The following is a 20560-nucleotide window of genomic DNA, read 5'->3' as shown; positions in this document are numbered from 1 at the left end:
AGAATAATAAAGTTAAGTGACCTTTATTTATTTACTCCCTTTCGGGTTCCTTTTATTAACAAATCAAACTTCTTCCTTAAGGAAGGTTGGTATTAAAGAATAAATAAATGGTGGAATGTAAATAACAATAGATAAAAGTTAGTAAGTTAGCTTCATCACTTGTGTGTATTAAAAGGTGTTTCAACAAATAAATTTATTGATAACACTTTAATATTTTACAATTTATACATCTTTCAAGATTCAATTGTTGTATAGTATAGAGTTATGTCAAACCACAAGAAATTTCCTAATAGAATGAACCATATGAACATGTTAATGAACAAATAATGAGTTAAACATATTTTGGTGGTTTTTGGTTTGATTTCCACATAAACAATTAACATGAAATATAAACTAAATATTAACATATTCTTGAGGAGACGAGATCATTTTGAATGATGAAACTATTTCTCAAGTTCTTATGAATTTGAACTACTTAGACAAGTTCTTATGTTTTACTTTGATTAACTCCAAACACCAAGTTCTAAAATCCTCCTTTTAGTGTATGTCCTAAAATGGTAGAATGATAATCACTTATATTTATTACTAAACAATATTACGTCCAAAAGAGACTAGGTTGTCACACCCTAATCTTGGCTACTCTAATATTGAATTAGTAATGAATATAAGATTTTAAGAAAAGCATGCTTAACTTGGCAAAGAAACTAAGTATTACAACTACTTCTTAGTCTATTTGTTAAGTGTTTGAGACAAGTAATTTTTATGACTTGAAATCAGTTTTTAGGTGATCAATCTAAAAAGAGCATTAAGAACTTCTCAAACAAATAAAATTAACCAAAGCACCAACTTGAATGATTAAAATTTAAATTTAGAATAAAAGAAGAAGTAGAAATACATAACCAACATTTAAATGAAATTGTTAGCAGCATGAGCTATCCATCCAAGGATTGGATGCTTTAAGTTCCAAATGAGATTATAAAATTGATTTTTGCATCTCATTTGCCTTCTCCTTTCTCCTCTTGAATTATAAACTAAAAACTATAAAACTTACTTAAAAAGAACTTCTATGAACTAAGAACAAGAAGAGAGAATTGTGTTTCACTTCAGGGAAGAAGATTTTCAAGGCAAGATGATATATGATGTAGTAAGAAGTGTTCGAAATGCCTCCTATTTATGGAAAATCCCTAGCACTGCTGAGCTGCTTGTTTGCACTGCTCAGCAGCTGACCAAACCCTTCAGCATGGGTTTGGTCACTTGGTCAAGTAGTTTGTCACCTCCTTAAGCTTGACTCACAAGAGCTAGTTGTGAGCTGTGAGGTCCATTATGGTGAGCTACTTCTGAAAAGCCAATGGTGGGCTACTTGAAGTGATGTCATGCATGACTTCATGGTTGCTTGATAGCTAAGTCAAGTCTGGGTGCACACCGCTAAGCACACATGTGGCAACGCTAAGCTGCTTATTTAGCAGCTTTGACCATGCTGATTGAGACGTGGCATGGTGCTTGCTGACTTGGTCAGGTGTCTTGTTCTCCATTGAGCACACATGTGTCACCGCTGAGCTGCTGCTTGAGCATCTTGGGCATGTTCTAGCCTTGTGTCTGACTGTGCCAAGCTTGAGTTCTGACTGTGTCAGGATTTGTCTGGTGCTAGGCTGAGCGGTCAAGTAGGTCCGCTCAACTCCCTGCTTGAGCATCTTGGTCTATGCGAGGTTGGTGTCCAGGTTAAGCTAGTGTCCAGGTCAGCTCAGTGTGGCTTGGTCCACGCTCAGCTGCCTGCTTCAGCACCTTGAGTTTGACTTCTTTTTCTTCTTGGGCCATGAGTCTTTAATCTCTTTTATTTTTCTTTCTAAATCCTACAAAACACATAAAAAAGAAATACAAACACAAATTCACAAGATTGTCATATTTTATCCAAAAAAGTATTGTTTTAAGTTGGTTTTTCTCAATTATTCTTAAGATAAGTGCCATAAAAGCGTATGAAATTTAGGTATGTTTGGCACTTACCAATGTCTCAATAAAGATAAACTTTAAAAAACAATGTATACCTACATCTAATGTTAATAATAACAAATCTATGATCCATAAGCATCATCCTATATGTACTTACCATAAGAACCATGGGCATACACCAAACACTTACATGATTAGAAAACATGGTGTACTCTTAGGTCATTATAGATATATTAGGAAAGGTGCTAACCAAGTAGGACCCAAAGAAAATTGGGTACCTAATATTACTTAACCTGTTTGGTAGGAAAATTTGAGAGTCACCTACAATTTATGGTACTTGGACAATGGCTGCTCAAAGCACATGACGGGAGACAGAGATAAGTTTTTTATCCTTTCTCCAAGGGACAAAGGCTATGTCGCATATGGTGATAACAATAAAGGAAAAATACTTGGAGTTGGTAGAGTCGGTAAGCCACCTTCAATAACTATAGAAGAAGAATTATCTGTCGAAGGACTCAAGCACAACTTGTTGAGCATATGTCAACTATGCGACAAAGGATTTCATGTGGCATTATACTCGGATAAATGCATCATCGAAAGTAAGGATTCTAATAGCTCTAAACTAATAGGCAAGAGATAAATAATATTTATATGATTGACATATATCCCTCTTTACAATAAAATGTTTAGTTGCAAATAATAATATTGATGCATGGCTTTGGCATAGGAGAATTGCTCAAATTCAAATGGATCATTTGAGTAAATCGATTAAGAAAGATTTAGTTGTTGGTTTACCCAAAATGAAGTTTGTTAAAGACAAGTTATGTAGTAATTGTCAAATGGGTAAACATACAAAGACTTCTCTCAAACCTATGTATATGGTTTCTTCCAATATACCATTGTAGTTACTACACGTTGACTTATTTGGTCCCTCAAGGACCAAGAGTTATGGTGGTAATTACTATGCTCTTGTTATAGTAGACGATTTCTCAAGATATACTTGGACTCTATTCTTAGTTCATAAGAATGAGGCATTCAACTCCTTTAGCAAATATGCTAAAAGAGTTCAAAATGAAAAATCTCTGAAAATCACTGCTATAAGAAAGTATCCTGGGGGAGAATTTCAAAACGCTTCTTTTGAAGAATTTTTTGATGATCTAGGTATCAATCACAATTTTTCTACTCCTAGAGCACCACAACAAAATGGTGTTATAGAGAGAAAGACTCGGTCCTTCGAAGAACTTGCTCGTACAATGTTGAATGAAACTAATCTCCAAAAATATTTATGGGTTGATGCAGTTAGTACGGCTTGCTATGTTTCTAACAGAGTTCTGATAAGACCAATTCTCAAGAAAAACCCCTATGAACTCTTTAAAGGCAGAAAACCAAATATTTCTCATTTGCATGTATTTGGTTCTAAATGTTTTGTGTTAAATAATGGTAAAGATAATTAGGCAAGTTTGATGCAAAAGTTGATGAAGGACTCTTCCTAGGCTACTCTCTTACGAGTAAAGCTTATAGAATTTTCAATAAAAGAACTTTAGCCATGGAAGAATCTGTTTATGTATCTTTTGATGAAACCAATCCTATAATAAAGGATGGGTTAACTCTTGATGAAGAGGACTTTCCAAGTTCTCTTTTAAAGGATAATTCTTTTACCAATGCAACAACCAATACTGAGCACTTGAAAATGGATGATGTTCTATCCTCTCAAGAAAAGTATATTCATTCTGATTTACCCAAAGAATGGAGAACTCATCAAGACCATCATATTGACAATATCATTGGCGACATAAGTAAGGGTGTAACTACTCGTTTAAAGCTATATGATGCTTGTTTGAACATGGCATTCATTTCTAAAATAGAACCTTCCAAGATTGATGATGCAATCGAGGATGAACATTGGATTCTTGCTATGCAAGAAGAATTGAACCAGTTTGAGAGAAATGAAGTTTGGGAACTTGTTCCTAGACCAGATATTATGCATGTTATAGGAAATTGTTGGGTATTCTGTAATAAATGAGATGAAAATGGTATTATTGTTAGAAATAAAGCTAGACTAACAGCACAAGAATATAAGGAGGAAGAAGGTATAGATTTTGATGAGACCTTCACTCCTGTTGCTAGACTTGAAGATATTCGGTTGCTACTTGCATATGCATGCTCTTTAAATTTTCAGTTATATCAAATGGACGTAATGAGTGCATTTCTTAATGGTTATATACAAGAGGAAGTGTTTGTAGGACAACCTCCAGGCTTTAAAGATTACAAATATCCTTCTCAAGTCTATAAACTAAAGAAAGCTATATATGGCTTAAAACAAGCTCTGCGTGCTTGGTACGAATGTCTGACAAACTTTCTTATTGAAAAAGGTTTTACAAAAGGAAAGATCGACACTATACTATTTATTAAGAAAATAAATCATCATACTCTTCTTCTTCAAATATATGTAGATGATATTATTTTTGGTTCTACTGATGAAACCTTGTGTACTGATTTTGGCAAAATGATGCAATGGGAGTTTGAAATGTCTATGATGGGAAAGCTAAATTACTTCCTTGGATTACAAATCAAACAACTCAAGGATGGTATTTTTGTGAGTCAATCCAAATACTACAGAGACTTGCTGAATAAATTTGAAATGGATGACTGCAAGCCAATTGCCACTCCTATGGGTTATGGCACATACATTGATACGGATGAAGCTGAAAAATGCATTGATATATCAAAGTATCGAGGTATGATCAGTTTCCAACTTTATTTAATTGCTAGTAGACCTATTATAATTTTTAGTGTCTGCTTGTGTGTTCGGTATCAATCTAAACCAAAAGAGTCACATTTAGTTGTTGTCAAAAGAATCATTGAATATCTAAAAAGTATAACTGACGTTGAATTATGGTATCCAAAAGGAAGTATATGTGATTTGGTAGGATATTCATTTTCAGATTTTGATGGACGCAAAACTGAGAAAAAAAGTACAATTGGTAGTTGTCATATATTAGGAAATGCATTGGTCTCATGGTCATGCAAGAAACAAGTTTTTGTTGCTCTAAGTACTGCTAAGGTAGAATACATAGCGGCAAGTAGTTGTTGTACCCAAGTGTTGTGACTTAAAAAACAATTGCGAGATTATGGCTTGGATTTAGGCTGCATACCCCTAAAATGTGACAATACTAGTGCTATAAATCTCACAAGAATCCAGTCATGCATTCTAGAACCAAACACATAGATATAAGACATTATTTCCTTAGGGACCATGTCCAAAAGAAACATGTATCTGTAGAATTTGTTGATACTTATGACCATCTAGCAAATATATTTACTAAACCCTTGGCAAAAGAACCTTTCTATAAAATTGGACCTGAATTAGGCATACTTGGTGAAGCTTACTTGTCTTAAATGCTTATTCTTGATTATATATGTTCTTCATTATACTTATAAGATGCCTATTTGTATCTAAAATTGCTTAAATCTTTTCGATATTATTGGATATGTAATTGATTACATGTAATGAGTAATCAATTACCAAGCATCATGTATGCCTAAAAATTCAAATTTTGGGTTCAGTAACCGATTACTCTAGAGAGTAACTGATTATAGCATTGAGTAGGAAGCTTCAGTAACCAATTACCCTCTTGTGTAATCGATTACATGAGATGTCTATGAAAAATGTGGGAATTATTTTATGTTGAGTAACCGATTACTCACTTTGCATAATCGATTACTCTGAGCTTTATTTAAGTTTCCCTCCTCAATTTTCAAACACTTTTTCCTACTACTCAAACCATCTTTTTCGTGTTCAACCTAGAGTTTTCCTAAAAACCTCATTTTTTATCCGATTTGTGTGCTTTTTGAGTCATTTTATATCACATTTTCAATTCTAAACACTTCTACTCCATAGATTTCATGTTTAGTGGCCCCAATAAAAGATCCTCAACTCTCTCAAAACTCAAAACCTAACCTTTCAAAAACTGCAATTCATGGCGTCATCATCAAGAGCTAAGAAGCAACATACCGGTGTGTCTCAATGAACGCAATGAGCTTCATCTTCTGAGGCTAATCCTTTCGACTTGGTACGTCTTCTTGCAAATGATGTTCAGCGAAAAACATTCGCAGAGCATTTACTTGGACGCTCCATTTTTGCTCCTAAGTATGATAATGTCAGTAACTTTGAGTTTGAAGATTTTCATTTCCATTCTCTTCTAAGGCAACAAGATCTTTTTGATTTCTGTGAGGAATCAAAAGCATACTATCCCGAACTTGTTAAAGTGTTTTACTGTAACTTGAACTTTAGGAAAAACGTCTTACATCCTATGTTATAGGAAACTAAATTGTTCTTGACATTAAGACCTTTAGTTCAATTTGCTGTAACATACATTTTCAATGTAGCATCAAATATTTCGGTCTGACATGCGATTGAGATAATTATGATAGAAAAAGTTATCCTACTCTATGTGTAGATTCTCTAAAAGGGAAATAGAAATGCATAAGCAAATGGCGCTAGGTGAAAATGTAAATAGTAGATATATCCTTGTTGTAGGAAACCTCAATCTCGAAGATCGCCTGCTTCATTACTTTCTTACAATTGATGTATGCTCTTAATCATAACCTGTCAATCAATTGGGCTAAGATAGTAATGAAACATATGTGGTATGTTCTAAAATCTCGCAGCCATCTACCTTATGCAATCTTCATAACCAATATACTAGAGCATTTTGGTGTATCTACTGCTGGTGAATCCAAAGTCACACTTGTTGCATGACTCGAAATGTCGAATTCGGAGTGGAAAAATATTTGGAAATACGTTTTGGATAAAATTGATGTCCATCCTGACTCGAAATAATATTTCAAAGTCAAAGGCACAATCGGAATTCGATTCTGAGCTACGAAACTCAAGAGCACGTTTTTGGGCCGAATTCGGGCGAATTTGGGCCCGACAGTAGTCCAAAAACTTTTCGTCACAGAAAATTACGAGGATATACCACAAGATGGGAATTCACAAAAAAAGACTAACACTTAACTACGATTTAGCCTAATTCATTACCGATTAATTTCTAAAATTAATTATTTTTAAAAATAAATAATTAATAATATATATGGAATTTTCACGGTGTTACAAACTTTCCAATTGGAAAGGCTCTTGTTTATCTATAATGGGTAAAGTGGAGCAAGTGAAGTCTATGATTTATAGTATGTTGTCCTACACCTTTTAAATATTTTAGTAAATAATACAATGGACAATAATTTTTTTGATGTGCGCCAAATCGTTTTAATTTGTGTCCTTATAAATAGTTTTCATTTGACTACAGTAATCTGATCAAAATAACATCATGTCAATGCCAACGAGAATGTGAGAATTAGATAGTCCAAGGTTCCAATTCAACACATAATCAGTTTTTATTCATTCTTCATTTAAGAAGGGTACAAACATATCTGACATCATAAGTACACATGCAATTGTTGTTAGCGCAATCTCCATCTACATTAGAACGAGTCCTACCATACATCATTTGACATTCACGTTTACCTCTTGTAGGATTGCTACCATCTGTAGGAAGCTTTACTGTCTTTCTTCTAGGTGGCCCCGTACTACCGGCATTTGCTTCACTTGTGATGAAAACACCTGAAATTTCAAAAACAAAGTTACCACATGCAAGAATTATAATTTTAGGCATGCTAACTCTCATCAAACTTTAATTTAATATGTCACATGAGTTTTCATTTTATAAAACAATGTACTCTTATTATGTGATATAAAAACCAAATTGTCCCATCAATTATACAAATAGCATTGGTGATTAAAATGTGATAAGTTTTGCAAATAATACATAGATAAATATCAAGAAAGCAGATATTGTTACACTATCTAGAATAAACATGCAAGCAAAAGGAAAATAGCGAAAATATGCATTAAAGTCAGCTTAGCCATCTTCAACAAATTGTATTCGATGTATTACTATCGCCCTCTCTTACATGCTAAGTGTCACCTTTTGGGATTGAGAATTAGTATTTGATATGTAAGATACATTGGGGTTTAGCTTTTCCCAAATACTGGAAAAACGACTTTCTATTAAATTTTCCTTTCGTATGTAATTAATCAATTTTATATACAAATAAAAAAAATTAAATTTCTTACATATTCAATTATGCTTGTCACACCCTAATTTTTGGTTAACACCTATTATACAACTTATGAAAAGGGTAAAGGAAAATTATACTATCTTCTATAAGATTTGGAGTTGCCACCACGTTCTTACGAACAAAAGGTGGAAAACTCTCCTTATGCCTAATTTTCAGAATGTTTTGGTCTTTAAACTAGATTTCTATGATCAGGAGACAATTATGGATCATAGAAGCAGGCACTTAATATCATGGATAATATTATACCTTAAACTTGTTTTATTATTTGTTTTATTATTTGTTTTAATTATCTATTTATTTATAAAAGACATAATAGAATCTTCACATGAGTTTATCTAGGTCATGAGTATGCTCATGTGCAATAGGAAATTAAGACTGAGTGATTCTTGGTGAAAAATGTTTGATTGGTTGGTTGTGTTTTAATTATTTTAAAAAATAGATGTGATTTATCAACAGCCATTCAAAGGATAGATGAGAAAATAAAGTGAGTCATCACAACCTTTCCTACATCGTTAATGTTACTATCATTTTTATATTCCGAAAATCAATTAAGAAAATATTCATATTTTTTTGCTTTGACAGTCATTATTTATTACTGAAGAAAATACTATTATTATTACTTTGTTTGGGAACCTATTTCAAAGATTTTATTATACTACCTATGTTTTATATTAGTTATTATTATGCCAAAAAAATTAATATTTAATTTTTAATTAAATTTTAGTGAAAAAAATTTAAGTTCATGTTTGTTCAAAGATATTTCACTAATATAGATTAAATCTTAAACTTGTCTCCATCTTTATTATAATTCATTTTAATAGACCTTTATATTAATTGTTAGTAATAGATGAAAGAGTTTATGTAGTTCAAGCCCTATTTTATATATTTATTTATTATAGAACAATATTATATGTTATTATTATTGTTTAGATTTATTAGTTACATTTTATTATTATTAGAGCCATAACGGGATTCCACGGACAACGTGAGGCTAGACACTAATGGCTTCGTAGCCCTTATTCTGTCTACTGTAGATTGGCTGCACTTACTTGTAGAGACAATTAGGTTGACACTGATTTTTGTGTTGTTAGAAACTAAGTTACTTGGTGTTTTTTAGTGTGTTTCAAGTGTGAGCTAAGGGATCTACTTAAAGATCAAAATATGAGGGTTTAGGATAGGAACATACCAGTTTTAAAAAATACTTCTAAGACTTCTCATCCAATTTTAATAAAAAAAATGAACATGTTCCTCATTACCTAGAATAAAGAAATCATGTCGGGTACTGCTGAAACATAGGAATAGTACGAAAAACAACGAAGAATGAATGCCCAAATAATTCTTGAGCTAAGGAACATAAATAAGAACAATCAAGAAAATAGATTGGGGTATATCCAGAAGTTGGGGACAAAAATAATAAAAACATCCAAGAAAATAGGTCGAATTACTATCTGAACCTGTGAACTATATAAAAAGACAACAAATAATGATGGTCGGGGTACCTGTGAAGCTAGGGAACAAGAACAACAACAACAAATAGCACATGTCTGAGTACTATTAAGAATGTGAATAAGAATAAAAAAATAAGAAAGCAGTGGATATTCAAGTGGAGACACAACGTCAAAATTCATGCTAATTAATATAGAGATAAAAGCCATTAACATAGAGATGAGATAACAGCGAAAGAAACATAAGTTAGTGTATTCATATGGAGAAAAATACAAAGAGATAAAGTACAATGTTGTGATAGAGCCGAGACATTTTGGTTTTTGATATTTTTTTAAAGAGTGAGAGAATATGTCATTTGAAATACTACAATTGTCTTAAAAGTTTCTAAAACTCCACCGCCTCATTATTGGAATGACTGAAAACAACGTTTTATAATTTCTAAGATTTCTCGAATTCAAGCTCACAATTGTTGGAATATCAAATCATGGAAGTAACCACTCAAGCACATTTTCATCTTTATTTTCTATTTTGAGTGAAAATATTAACAAAAGATGACGAAGAAACACAACCTAGCTTTTCAACTAATAAAAACTTTCATGATGCGCTAGCTTCTTACTTCAACATCAACTACTAAAAATAAGCCTTAAAAACCAAAGTCTGGCATCTTATCACTTTCAATCATCTACCACAATAAAAATCAAAATCGTAGCCATCGTTACTTTTACCATCTCACATAATACAGATCTTTAATAAAGAAGATAGGTAGGTCGCTCTAAAGTATCTCCAATCTCTGTTGAAAGTGGTTGCTAGAGTATGATACATTTCTAAGTTTTGATGTATGGATTCCTTCATATGATAATGTATCAATTATGTTAAGTGTATTAATCTGGACTTATAGATCATGTTATGTACAATGTAATTGCCACTATTATTTAAAATATTTGCTAACATTGTGTGGATTGTGTCACCTCACTTTATAATATATTTTTTTCTACTTTTTTTTAAGGCAAGGGTGAAACACCCATTTCATTAAAAAAGGATAGACATACAGCAAAGAAAAGGAAAAATTACAAGTTGGTAAACCTATAATTAGGCAAGCCTAATCTATTCCTCGTGAATTCCTCATAGATGAAGTTCGGGGCGGAGTTCCATATGGTGTTCTCTTGAGAAGATATACCATAAGAAGCAAGCTTATCAGCACAAGAGTTACCCTCTCTATAGATGTGCATAATGTGAACGTTCATCAATTGTAATTTTTGCTTGCAATTATTCTAAGCCGCATACAATTTCCAAGGAGGAAGAGAATTGTTTTTGAAAATGTCAACTACCATGGTGGAATCACTTTCCAGCCAAAGATATCTCCACCCATAGTTAAAAGCTATGTTGACTGCTTTAATTGCATAATGCATATCCACATACACCGCATTTTGAATACTCAAATAAGATGCCAAGCATGCTCCAAAGGAGTCTCTGAAAATACCAACCCCTCCAACGTAACCTGGAGACCCGTGAGCAGCACCGTCCGTGTTGGCTTTAATCCAACCCTCCTGCGGATTCTGCCAAACGACTTCAAAAAAAATTGGAGCCTTGGGGAGTCTAGCAGCAACTTGAAATTTTCTTATAATTACTAACTCATTTAAGTTAGTCAAACCAGTTACCGATGACATATTACCTGCAAGAGTAGTATTCGCCCTTAGCATTAAGATCGTTAACGATAAAGAGATTCTCTTATCCTCAAACCTTTTTTGATTACGGCAATACGAAATTCCACTAATTGCGTTTATCACACAAGCCAATAAGACTTATGTGACCTGCTTGTTGATTGCATGAAGATAAAATAGAGGTAACCGAGGTGAAGTCAAAATTAATTGAAAACAGTGTCATGGCCCATTTCCAAATGCTCGTAGCAAAGCAACAAGTTAGGAAAAGATGGTTAGAATCCTCTGTAGTGGAGTGACAGAGGCTACAAGTTGACGTCAGCATGCAGCCACTACTTTGAAGATTATCATATGTTGGCATTTTCCTATGTAAAATTCTCCAAATGAGAAACGACTTTGAAGGCGGGATTCACCTAGCCCATATTAGCTTTCACCAGGAGAGCTTAGGACTAGGAACTGACAGAGCCCTGTACGAGGCTTTTAAAGTCAGCACCTCATCGCTGATATGCTGCCAGACTACATTATCACACCCATCATCTCTATTATAACCAGCAATTTTACCAGCTAAGTCAGAAGCAAACCTTACTAGAACAGCAGGAATCCTCCATCTAGCATCGAAGATGTAGTCAACCACCGAAGAGGTCAAACGGTTGTGAATATGAAGAGGAATATGTAAGGTGACCACCAACGGAGTATCCATCCAGTTGTCCTTCCAAAAACTAACTTGATTGCCTTCCCTAACCAGCCAAATTGAATTCGAACCAGCCAAAGCCCAATTGTCTTTGATGTCGGGCCAAATAGAAGATCTATAGTACCTTTCTCAAGGGAGTTGCTGCAACCAAATCTTTTTTCTACAAAAAGAGGTCCACTCCTACTTCGAGCTTCTAATTTCCCAAGACAGCTTTAACAAGGTAGCTTTCTCATTTCCCAACCAGCCAATTTTTTTCTACTTGAACAATGTCCAAAAGAAAAGTGTGAGGTTTGTTATTTACTAATCCTCCCTAAAACTTGATGTTTTAGATTTACAAGACATTAAGGTACAATTTAGTATCCTACTTTTTCTTAATATCCATAGACATCACATTTGTGAATATTTGTAGATTAAAAAATAGGCCTGCCTTGGCATACATGAATATTGTTTGAGCTTCAGATTTTTTATTGATCATCATTAAAGCTTATGAACGTTAAAATTTTGAGCTCGCTAACATGCTAGAAAGTTCAAGACCTTTAATTGAGGCGGTCTTAAGTTGAAAAAATAGTTCGCAATGAACTTTGATGGAAACACAATTGGACTTAATTCTTAACGAGAAGAGATAAACTAACCTCTAATCGAGTCATTTTTAAATTGGAATAAAGGACAACAAATAGTGTGAATGAGATATCTTTTAAGATTAATTTTAGAACTTTAAGAATTTACATTATGTGCAACAAATCTTGCCAATGAGTGAATCCTTTAAATTTAAATATTTTAGTAAATAATACAATGGACAACAACTTTTTTGATGTGCGTCAAATCGTTTTAATTTGTGTCCTTATAAATAGTTTTCATTTGACTACAGTAATCTGATCAAAATAAAAGCATCCCAATGCCAACGAGAATGTGAGAATTAGATAGTCCAAGGTTCCAGATCAACACATAATCAGTTTTTATTCATTCTTCATTTAAGAAGGGTACAAACATATCAGACATCATAAGTACACATGCAATTGTCATTATCGCAATATCCGTCTACATTAGCACGAGTCCTACCATACATTTGACATTCACGTTTACATATTGTAGGATTGCAACCACCTGTAGTAAACTTTACTATCTTTCTTCTAGGTGGCCTCGTACTACCGGCATTTGCTTCACTTGTGATGAAAATACCTGAAATTTCAAAAACAAAGTTACTATAGGCAAGAATTATAATTTTAGGCATGCTAAATCTCATCAAACTTTAATTTAATAAGTCACATGATTTTTCATTTTATAAAACAATGTACTCTTATTATGTGATATAAAAACCAAAGTGTCCCACCAATTATACAAATAGCATTGGTGATTAAACTGTGATATGTTTTGCAAATCATACATAGATAAATATCAAGAAAGCAGATATTGTTACACTATCTAGAATTAACCTGCAAGCAAAAGGAAAAGAACAAAAATATGCATTAAAGTAAGCTTAGCCATCTCCAACAAACACAACTCAATGTCAATAAAAATGATTTAATCCTAATGTTTCTTTGCACAAGATAAGCATAGTAGTGGAAGGTGAGACTACTCATTTATATAGAGAACAAAGTGATAGCAAGATATCAATAACACTAATTGCTTTGACTTAAAAACATATAAAAATTATAATTCTAATATTATAAATTACTATATATTAATATGTATTAAATTATAATTTTATTATAACTATATTATTAAAAAACATAAATTATGATTATAATATGATAAACTACTACTCTTTTTGAACCCTTTTGTAAAGTATCTAATAAAGTATAATCTTATTATTATTATAATTATATGTATATTAAATAAATTTAGTCCAAACCAATCAAGTTTGCTGTTAATTTCCTATAAAAAGTACATAAGAAGTTGATTTTAATGAGTTTTATTACAAAATTGTTTTTTAATTAATTATTATTACTATAATTTCAAATTAAATTCCGCAACCAACCAATAAAATGATTTAAATAATTTATTATAAAGGACTATTTCATTAAAAAAAACAATTATGAACCTTTCTAAATTTCAAAGTATTTGTTTAACATATAATTTTATCCATTGGTGGATGGATCGCTCCTTCTGTTTGACTGACTAATTGTATTCGATGTATTACTATTGCACTCTCTTACATGTTAAGTGTCACCTTTTGGGATTTAGCTCTTCCCAAATACTTGAAAAACTTCTTGCTCATAAACTTTCCTTTTATATGTAACTAATCAATTTTATATACAAATAGAAAATTTAAATTTCTGACATATTCAATTATGCTTATCACACCCTAATTTTTGGTTAACGCCTATTATACAACTTATGAAAAGGGTGAAGGGAAATTATACTATCTTCTAAAAGATTTGAAATTGCCACCACGTTGTTACGAACAAAAGGTGAAAAACTCTCCTTATGCCTAATTTTCAAAATGTTTTGGTCTTTAAACTAGAGTTTTATGATCGGGAGACGATTATGGATCGGGGAAGGATATACTTAATATAATGGATAATATTATACCTTTAACTTGTTTTATTATTATTTTTTAATTATCTATTTATTTATAAAACACATAAAAGAATTTTCACATGAGTTTATCTAGGTCATGAGTATGCTCATGTGCAATAGGAAATTAAGACTAAGTGATTCTTGGTGAAAAATGTTTGATTGGTTGGTTGTATTTTAATTATTTTAAAGAATAGATGTGATTTATCAACGGCCATTTAAAGGATGGATGAGAAAATAAAGTGAGTCATCGCAACCCTTCCTAAATCTTCAATGTTACTATTATTTTTATATTCCTGAAATCAATTAAGAAAATATTCGTTTTGTTTGCTTTGACAGTCATTATTTATTACTGAAGAAAATACTATTATTATTACTTTATTTGGGTTCCTATTTCAAAGATTTAATTATACTACCTTTCTTTTATATTAGTTATTATTATGTCAAAAATTTTTTTTTAATATTTAATATTTAATTTAATTTTAACAAACAAAATTTAAGTTCTTGTTTGTTCAAAGATATTTCAATAATATAGATTAAATCTTAAACTTGTCTCCATCTTATTATAATTCATTTTAATAGACCTTTATATTAATTTTTCGTAATAGATGAAAGAATTTATGTAGTTCAAGCCCTATTTTATATATTTATTTATTATAGAACAATATTATATGTTATTATTATTGTTTAGATTTATTAGTTACATTTTATTATTATCAGAGCCACGACGGGATTCCACGAACAGTGTGAGGCTAGACACTAATGGGTTTGTAGCCCTTATTCTATCTACTGCAGATTGGCTGCACTTACTTGTAGAGACAATTAGGTTGACACTGATTTTTGTGTTGTTAGAAAATAAGTTATTTGGTGTTTTTTAGTGTGTTTCATGTGCGGGCTAAGGGATATACTTAAAGATCAAAATATGAGGGTCTAGGATAGGAACATACCAGTTTTAAAAAATACTTCTAAGACTTGTCATCCAATTTTAATAAAAAAAATGAACATGTTCCTCATTACCTAGAATAAAGAAATCATGTCGGGTACTGCTGAAACATAGGAATAGTACGAAAAACAACGAAGAATGAATGCCCAAATAATTCTTGAGCTAAGGAACATGAATAAGAACAATCAAGAAAACAGATTGGGGTATATCCAGAAGTTGGGGACAATAATTAAAACATCCAAGAAAATAGGTCGAATTACTATATAAGCATCAAAGTGATAGACAGGCTGCACCTGTGATAAGTGCCAAACATACCTAAAAATCATACCTAAAATTCATACACTTTTATGGCACTTATCTTAAGCATAATTGAGAAAAACCAACTTAAAACAATATTTTTTGTATAAAATGTCACAATTTGGTATATTTGTGTTTGTATTGCCTTTTTATGTATTTTGTAGGAAATAAGATGAAGAAAAGAAGAAAAAAGATTCATGGTCAAAAAGCAACAAAAGTCAAGAAAATCAAGGAGCTCACCCAGGCAGCTGAGCGTGGAACAAGCCCCACTAAGCTGACCTGGCCACATGCCTGACCTAGACCAAACTCCTCAACCATGTAGTTGAGCAGACCTACTTAGCCGCTCAGCCTAGCATCAGACTAGGCCTGGCATGGTCAGAAATATGCTTGACACGGTCAGACACGAGCTTGGCATAGACCAAGCTGCTGAACAAGCTGCTCAGCGATCCAACCAAGCTGCTCAGCGGAGAACCAGACTCCTGGCCAGATCAGCAAGCACCAAGCCACGTCCCATTCAACATGGTCAGAAGCTGTTGAACAAGCAGCTCAGTGGTGAAGCAGGTGCGCTGGGCGGTGCTTACCAGACTTGACTTAACCATCAAGCAAACCATGAAGTCATCCATGACCTCACCTCAAGTAGCCCACCATAGGCTTTTCAGAAGTAGCTCACAATAGCTGGTCTCATAGCCCAAAACTAGTTTTGGTGAGTCATGTACAAAGGTGAGTAAGCTACTTGGTCAAGGGACCAAACCCATGCTGAAGGGTTTGGTCAGCTGCTGAGCGGTCCAGCTCAGCGGTCTGGCATGGGGCCTATAAATAGAAGTCAATTCCTTCGAGCAAAAGAGATTGTAACACACCATTTCTTCATAAAATTCTCTCAAAAATACTTGAAGGCCAGAATTCTCTCATTTAGGAATTCTTTCTTCATTTCTTAGTTTAGCGTTTTCATTTTCAAGTAAGTCTTTGTAATTTTTAGTTAGAATTCAAGAGGAGAAAATGAGAAGGCAAAATGAGATGCAAAAATCAATTTTGTACTCTCATTTGGAACTCAAAAGCATCCAATCCTTGGATGGATGGCTCATGCTCCTAAACATTTTCTTTTGAACAAGGTTATGTAATTTCTACTTCTTCTTAATTTAAAAAAGTTTGGATTTTAATCACTCAAGGTTGTACTTTGGTTAATATTATTTGTTTGAGAAGTACCTAATGTTCTTTTCAAATTGATCACCTAAAAAATGATTTCAAGTCAATAAAACTACTTGTCTCAAACACTTAACAAATAAACTTTGGAGTAGTTGTACTACTTAGTTTATTTGCCAAGTTAAGCATGTTTTCTAAAGATCTTACATTCATCACTCATTCAATATTAGAGTCACCAATGGTTAGGGTGTGACAACCTAATCTCTTTTATGGTCGTAGTATTGTTTAAGTGATGAATATAAGTGTTTATGATTCTACCATTTTAGGACATACACTTTGACATATTTATATGATTCATTTTATTAGGCAATTCCTTGTGGTTCGACATAACCCTATACTATACTACAATTGAATCTTGAAAGAGGTGTAAATTGTAAAATAGTAAAGTGTTATCAATAAATTTATTTGTTGAAAACACCTTTTAATATACAAAAGTGATGAACTAACTTACTAACTTTTATTTATTGTTATTTACTTTCCGCATTTTATTTATTCTTTAATACCAACTTTCCTTAAGGAAGAAGTTTGGTTTGTTAATAAAATGAACCCAAAAAGGAGTAAATAAATAAAGGTCACTAAATTTATTATTCTTTTGTTCTTTATTTATTTATTTGTATCTCACAACTAACTATTCATCACTTTTACATATTAGAATACCATTAAACCGATGTTGGAATTTATTCCACAAAACCGATATGGTATTCAAAGGTACTTAATAATTATGTGATAGGTAATTGCTTTTATACCATTATACTGGCGTTAGAATTTATTCTAACAAAGCCGAGATGGGGAAAAGAAGGAATGACTTATTCACATAATTATTAAGAAAGTAAGTTGTAATTGGAATATTCTTGAAACCATTATATTGGCGTTGGAATTTATTTCAATGAAGCCAAGATAGCAAACAAAGAATAAAACCGAGTTCTCTTACTTAAAAAAGGAACATAACGAAAATGAGAGTATTAATCTTTCAACAAATTAACACTGTTGTCGGGACGATTTGTTGAGAGGAGAACACTCCCAACTAAAATAAACACCGAAATACGCTTTCAACAACCTGCTGATCCAAATTTAAATGCCTCTACTAATCCTCATGAACAACAAACTTCTGAGTTTCATGTTGAGTCTTCTTCATCTGATCCCATGCCTACAAACCAGATGATCATGGATGAGTTATTCTCTCTTTGAAGCTACATCTCTAATTGGATGGATGCTCTTGATGCTCATAATCAACAAGTCCAATTCGAGCTTGAACATCTTTCTTATAAGATCAATAGTGTGGATCTTGATGACGATAGCACTGAACCTGAATCTTAGATCTCTATTTGTCTAGGATTTCTTGTTGTAATCTTGCATACTTGTGAATAATTTGATGTTTTGTAGTTTTTCTGTTTTATGCTTGAAATTGTACGAACATCTTTTAAATTTTATATATATATATATATATATTGTGTTAGACTCTTGGCTTTTCTTCTTTTTGATGAAGTCAAAACGGGGAGAAAAGTTGGAAAAGTGTATTTTCTAAATAAAACATTTCAGGCACATAACTCCAAATCAAAGGGGGAGCATACTCAAGAAGAGTCAAGAATATCACAAAGTATGTTACTCTATAAAAACTACATTTTCAAGAAAATATTGATTTGTCTTCATCAAAAATGGGGAGATTGTGAAGAACATCTGGCTCCTAACCTTGGCAAGGTTTTGATGAAGACACAAACATCACATAAAAGAAGAAAAGGTAGAATACTTACAAAGACAATGAAGACAAAGCTTCAAGAAATTAGAATATAAGTCTTTAGATACATCTATCTTTATACTCTAATCTATACACTTAGTAGTAATGCTAGAAGTGTTTTAAAATAAAATTGATAAATACAAAGTATAAATGAAAACGATTTTCAAAATATTGTGTAACAGGTTACTAGATCTAAGTAGCAGGTTAATGTGACTAAGTAACATGTTACCATAAATAAGTAACAGGTTACATGTGTGAGAAACAATTTATCCAACAAAAATTTATCAGGGTAATCGATTACACCATGTTGGTAACCGGTTACACAATACGGTAAATAATTACCTAGTTGGACAGTGCAGTTGGGTAATCGATTACACCATTTGAGTAATCGATTACTGCATGTGAAAATTAATTTTCCAGTTGGACAGACTTGTTGGGTAATCGATTATATCGATAAAGCAATCGATTACAAAGAATTGTTACACTAGTTTTCAGACTCAAATCACACAGCTTTGAACACAAACGAAATGGTTTCATTCCAAACAAATTCTACCTTTTTTATAGAGGTATTCTGGTTGATTGGAAATTTTATATAAAGGCTTTGAAACTCATTTAAAATAAAAGAGTAGACACAATTTCGTAACATAACTCAGATTGAAATCACTCATTCAAACTATAAGTTTTTGAAATACTTGTTCTACACTTGGTGCAACTTGTTCATAATTTTTAGAACTTGACTTGCAAAGTTGCCTTAAGTGTTATTACAAGGTATTCAAACCTTCTAAGCATTAGTACTAAAGTATATATTGAGTTATTGGATTGTAAGAGTTTATAACTTCAAAATCTTGTAAAAGCAATCCATTGCATTGTTAAACATAGTCTTCATTCAAAGTTGTGAATTACTTTCTTTTACAGGGTGCGATAAGAAAGGAGATAGAGTCACTTGGAAAGGTTATTTTCCAAAGAGTGATACATGTGTTAGAGAGTGAGTAAGGTATAAGAGAATCTCGGGGTGAGAAATTGTAATTACTACTTTTAATATCTAGTGAAGAAATCTCTTGTGTTGCAAGAGTACTGGATGTAGCTTTCACTGGACAAGAAGATGAACTAGTATAAAAACATTTGTGTACTCTCTTCTCTTTATCTCCTTATATTTACTTTATTATTTCTTCATTGTATTTTCCGCTTCTATTAACTCTTAAATTGTGCAGAAAAATCACCTATAGTTTTAAACAACTAATTCATCCTCCCTCTTAGTTGTCATCTCAGTCTTACATGATCGAAATACAATTTGACTCAATTCTTAACGAGATGAGATAAGATAACCTCAAGTCGAGTCATTTGCACCCTAATGGAAAGATATAATTTTTAAATTGGAATAATGGACAATAAATAGTGTGCATGAGATAATCTTTAAAGATTAATTTTAATACTTCAAGAATTAACATTATGTGCAACAAATTTTGCCAATGAGTTAATCCTTTAAATTTAAATATTTTAGTAAATAATACATTTTTTGATGTGTGCCAAATCATTTAAATTTGTGTCCTTATAAATAATTTTCATTTGACTACAGTAATCTGATCAAAATAACATCATGCCATTGCCAACGAGAATATGAGAATTAGATAGTCCAAGGTTCCAATTCAATAGAGAATCACTCTATGTGCTCATACAAAGACAATATCCTAGTTAATATAATGGATAATATTATACCTTAAAATTCTTTTATTATTTATTTTAATTATTTATTTATTTATAAAAGATAGTATACCTTTATTAATTAGTGGGAAAGTCTTTGTAAAACAAAATTGACATATTAATAATTATTTTTAGTATACCATTATTGTCATCATTCCATTCACTTTTTTCAAAGGGAATTCATACCATCTAATCCTTGAACTACTTACTTACTTTCTTATAAGTAACTATCCTAAAGCTCCTAGGAATGTCGAAGTCATGTAGTTACCTCATGTAACACCTCA

This window comes from Lupinus angustifolius, chromosome LG07, assembly GCF_001865875.1.
Source record: "Lupinus angustifolius cultivar Tanjil chromosome LG07, LupAngTanjil_v1.0, whole genome shotgun sequence".
Taxonomy (NCBI): Eukaryota; Viridiplantae; Streptophyta; class Magnoliopsida; order Fabales; family Fabaceae; genus Lupinus; species Lupinus angustifolius.
This window is presented reverse-complemented; position numbering follows the sequence as displayed.